Consider the following 5287-nt stretch of genomic DNA (forward strand, 5'->3'; position numbering starts at 1 on the left):
TGGCCTAGGTCTTGTTGAGGCAGAATTGCTGGAATCATAACTGTATATATTTGCTGTGGTATTGCAGGGTCTCTCCTCAAGGGGACCTGGTCTTTTCTTCAGTTGATTAGCTCTGGGTCTGACAACCTGCTTGGGGATGGAAATTAGACAAAGGAACATGATTTTTCCATTGTGGTAACTGACATCAGTGTAGTGCAACTATTTTTGGTTTATTTTTATTTTTCAGTTTTATAGGCAATACCCTTGTTGAGTTCTGCTGGGGGCTGAATTGTAACCCTGCAAAATTCACATGTTGAAGTCCTAACCCCCAGTACCTCAGAAGGTGACATATTTGGAGATAGAGCCTTTAAAGAGGTAATTAAGGTAAAATGAGGTCATTTACCATTTGAGTAGGCTCAAATCCAATATAACTGGGGTCCTTATAAGAAGAAGAAATTAGTACACAGATAATACACAGACTGAGGGGTGACCATGTGAGGACACAGTGAGAAGGCAGCCATCTGCAAGCCAAGGAGAGAGGCCTCAGAAGAAACTGACCCTGCCAATAACTTGATCTTGGACTCTAGCCTCTAGAACTGTGAGAAAGTAAATGACCATTGTTTAAGTTACTATGTCTGTGATATTTTGTTATGGTAATCGTAGTGAAGTAATACAGCTTGCCATCTATATTGTTCCTAGGAATGCCACAGTTTATTAGTTATCTCTACAGACTGCTACAGGTTAAAGCCCCACCTTTGCCATTCCAGATTTGCTGTCCATTATGGTTATTACACTCATCTTGATTCTGATAGTTAACTGCTGCCACCTGGCCTCTGCTATTCTAGACTCCTATCATCCTCACTGACACCAAGGAGCCTAATTACATAGCAATCTACCCTATCATGAACCCTGACCCATAGAAGACAGCCATCATGGAGTTCTTCAACAATGCCAGTAACATTTCTTACTGCTTTAACAAAAGAAGTGTCCTCTGGGCCCTCCCAGGGGACATTGTCAACTGGTATGTTTTCTGGTCTTACATAATAAAGCCATTCTAGTTTGTCCACCTCTATGAGCTTTTGGCCCTTCTCTCAGTACCCCGTCAAGGCAGTTCCAACAACTCCACTTCATTTACTATATAGGCTTTGTTGTTTCCAAGTTTCAAGGAGCCATTCCAGCAGCATACGAGGACTGGCTCCAGGTGTCCTTGCCAGGATGTTAATCCTGAGTTATGGAGAGTGTTCCAATATCAATAAACTCTCCCATATCCAGGTTTAAATTCCTCCCTGGTCCAGTACCCTCCAGATCCATTCCCAGGTGTATTCTCTTGATTCCTACAAGTACATATTCACCAAGTGAATAGTCTCTTTTCTCTCATAGCAGAAACACTATTTCTCTGCTTCAGTCATGCTAAGAATTGTCCCTAGCTATTTGTCTATAGAAGAAATGTGCTAAGGTGAGAGCAGATCTTGAGGAAAACAAGCATCATCCTTCCGTGTAATTCTACCACCCTCACAATCAAATCTGGGCCTGATTTTTAGCCTAGACTGCCCTTTCCTGGAAGAGACAAAAAAAGATAAAAGTTCCTATGAAGGCCTTCGGCTCCCATACTGTTCCTCAATTTAATAGTTGGCTGACCAGACCTATCATTTGCTTCTTTTAAGGTTTCTAAGGCTATTAACAACAGCAAACCAACTCCTTGATTCTTAAAAAGTTTCCATCTTTCAAGTGCTAGAGCTATTGTACAAACCAGTGCATTTCCTTCCATTTGTACCCTATCACAATCCAGCATAGGTGACGGTCTCGCCAATTGTGATTCTATGCAGTACAATATGCCAGGTGTTGGGCTGCACCCCACAGGCCTACAAGGACTGTGCTTGCCCAGCTTCAAGACGGAAGAAAGAGCCCGGAGTCAGCAAGAGAGACATCAATTGTTTAATGGGTGGGGGAGCTTACATGTCTGAAGCAAGGTCCTGGAGCGACACCCCACCGTCATGTATGGTGCATGGTGGGCAGGACATGGCAGCAGTCTTAGCTCCGGGGAAGGAGGAGATTGCCTGTTATAGGGGAATTGAAGTCAGGTGGGCTCATTAGTTACCAGGGAAAACAGCAGAGGGGCACACCCTTTACCTCCCCTTTGATGAGAGCAATCACTAGCTGGGGCCTGGTGCAAGTACTTAGGAAGGTCAGTCACGTGAGTAGGGTGTAGGTGAAGCAGGCACTGGTCAGGCAGGGGATGTACAGAGAGCGAGAGAACAGCCATCTTTCTTTTCTTTTCTTTTTTTTTTTTAGAATTCTTACTACGAGTGACTTAATTTTAGTAATCAAACCATCAGTCAAGGTGAAAATGAGCTCTAGACAGAGCTATAGAAAATAACAAAATATTGCTCCAAAATGGATATAGTAGGAAGTTTTATAAGCTTGTGAAAATGGCAGATCTTTAAAAATGCGAAATGCAACAAGGTAAGAATCAATTTGGAAGAGCAGCAGAGCAACTGGGAAATACTCATCAAAGTAATCAGATTTAGGGAAGAAAATGTAAATCAGACATTAGTTTCATCAGGTAGAGATTGGCCAACTTTTTTGTGTAGGGCCAGACAGTGAATATTTTAGGCTTTCAGGGCCTTAGAGCCTCTCTCAGAGCTATTCAACTCTGCACAAAAGCAACCATAACAAATGAGTGTGACTATGTGCCATAAAATTTAAAAATAAATTTTAAAATTTATTTTAAATGAGTGTGACATAAATTTTAAAATTTTTGAATAAAATTCTATTTATAGACAATGAAATTTGAAGTTCAATAATTTTCACACTTCACAAACTTGTATGCTTCTTTTGACCTTTTACAACCATCTGAAAATGTAAAAAACACTCTTAGCTCACAGGCTATACAAAAATAGGTGGTGCACCACATTTGGCCCACAAGCCATGCCTGATTTGCCAACCCCTGCTCTCAGGTCTCTCAGTGGACAAAATTCAGGAGACTAAAGGTTTGATATAAAATTGTCTTTGTTCTGATCTAAATGGGATTCCCATCACTTGAAAACTTGGTAGCATTTTTCAGAAATTATGAAATGACAGGTAATAGTTTAGATCTAACATTTATAAAATCAACCTGTGCTTACCACATAACAGTAAAATATTTGTATCGTTCTTGTTCTCGGCCCATATAGACAGGAAGGAGAACAGCCATCTTGAGTGGCCTGACTATATACGAGGGATTACCAGCACCAGTAATGAGGTCTTTGTGTTCATATGTTCTACAAGTGATCCAACTCCAGAATCCCATCCTGAAGGTCTACTTCAAAGGACTACTTCTGTACCAACTGTCTTACTTTGGGTGAAACAGAGCCTGAGAGAAGTATTTGAGAGCAAGATATTTGAAAGATAATCCGAGGAAGCTATGGAGGGGAGTGGGGAAGTGAGGTAGGGAAGACGTGAAAAACAATGGGAGGTCTGTTAATGAACAGGTTAGTGCTGTGGGCACCTGGGACTGGTTTCCATGGGGACCTCAGGAAGACTAAATAGAACATGCCTCAGAGTTTTCCACCCAGGGAACAAGAAGCTGGGATACTTTTTCTCCACTCATGTCCATCATGGATTGAGGGTTGCTCCTATGGGCTTTAACTCCCTGCTACTTCTGACCTGCTGTGTACACTGGCTAAGCACCCTCCTGTGGCAAGAAAGTCCTCAGGCAGAGAGTCGCAGGTGCTTGCAGTAAGAAGTCATTGGCCTAGATGGAAACAATGAGTGCCCAGGGGATACTGGGCGGGGCATCAACACAGGGTGTTAACCTTTTCTTTATATACACTTGTATCCTTTTTCTGGTTATGATGAGCATGTTCCTCTGTGCACTGGATGCCAAGGGGCAGGGAGGTGGAAGATTTCCTCCTTTAGACTTTGAAGTGGGAGGTTTGGTACTGCAGTCCACCAATGCTGTACACACTGGGGATTTCCCCTCCATCCAATCAATTGGATGTTGAACAGAAAAACAAAATTCCACTGCACACACCTTTCACGCTCAGGTTAGGTCTCTGTGACATTCTCTCACAGCTCCTTCTATTTTTACCTGCTTGTCACTCAGGGATGCTTTTGTCCACATGTAACAGAATATCTAACTTTATTTTTCTCATAGAAAGAAGGTGGGAAGTTAGGGGCTGCTGGCATTTATTTATTCAGCAGCCCAACAGAGTCAGGGCTGATGGCTTTGCAGTTCTCTTGGCCTTTCCCTCAATGTCACTAGATGACTTTTACAGCTCAACATTCAAGGCAAGTCTAAGGAAGAATAGGAAGGGACAAGGCCTGTATCAGGAAAGAAGCTGCACGTTGGTTTACTGTGATGGCTATAACACGTCTCTGCAAATTCAGCGGCTTAAAACAACACACATTTGTTATCTTACAGTTCTGGATGTCAGAAGTCTGGAATGGGTCTCACTAGGCTAAAAAGCAGTGTTGGCAAGGTTGCATTCCTTCTGGAGGCTCTGGGGGAGTGTCTGTTTTCTTGCCTTTTCCAGCTTCTAGAGGATGCTCGTATTCCTGGGCTGGTGGGCCCCCTGCCATCTTCACAGCCAGCGATCACATCACTCTGACTTCCTCTTTTGTCATCATATCTCCTTCTCTGACCCTGGCCCTTGGTCTTCCATATTTAAGGATCTTTGTGATTACGTTGGGCCCACCTGGATAACCCAGCATAGGCTCCCTATTTTAAGGTCAACTGATTAGCAAGCTTAATTCCGTCTGCAAACCTAATTCCCCTTTGCCATGTAACCTAACATATTCACAGGTTCTGGGGATTAGGACGCGGTGTGCATGGGGGGACGGCCGTCATTTGCTTACCGTAGCCCACTTTGGCTCATTGGCCAAAATTCTGGCTGGAGTGGGAGTTGGGTTAGCTGAACAACAGCGTCTGCCCTACCTTGCTAACACTTCTTACAGTTTGTAATTACATATTTATTGTATGATTTTCTCCCCTAGTAGACCTTATATTCCATGAGAGCAAGAACCATGGGTTTTGTTCATCGTAGTATTTTCAGCATATAACACAATACCTAACACATAGTACCAGCTCAGTAAATTTTTAGTGCATAAAGAAATGCATGGACAAGTACACAGACATGTAGACACACACACACACACACACACATATGAAAAAGCACACTACAGCATTTTTTAGTCATAGCCAAGAACTGGAAACAGTCTATGTATTCATCTATAGAAAAATGGTTATACTACAAATCATTGATCTTTGAAAAGTAAATCCCTGGTGCATTTCTACAATGGAATATTCATCCTTTATAAACAATGAGGC

The sequence above is a fragment of the Tursiops truncatus genome, chromosome X, assembly GCF_011762595.2.
Source record: "Tursiops truncatus isolate mTurTru1 chromosome X, mTurTru1.mat.Y, whole genome shotgun sequence".
Taxonomy (NCBI): Eukaryota; Metazoa; Chordata; class Mammalia; order Artiodactyla; family Delphinidae; genus Tursiops; species Tursiops truncatus.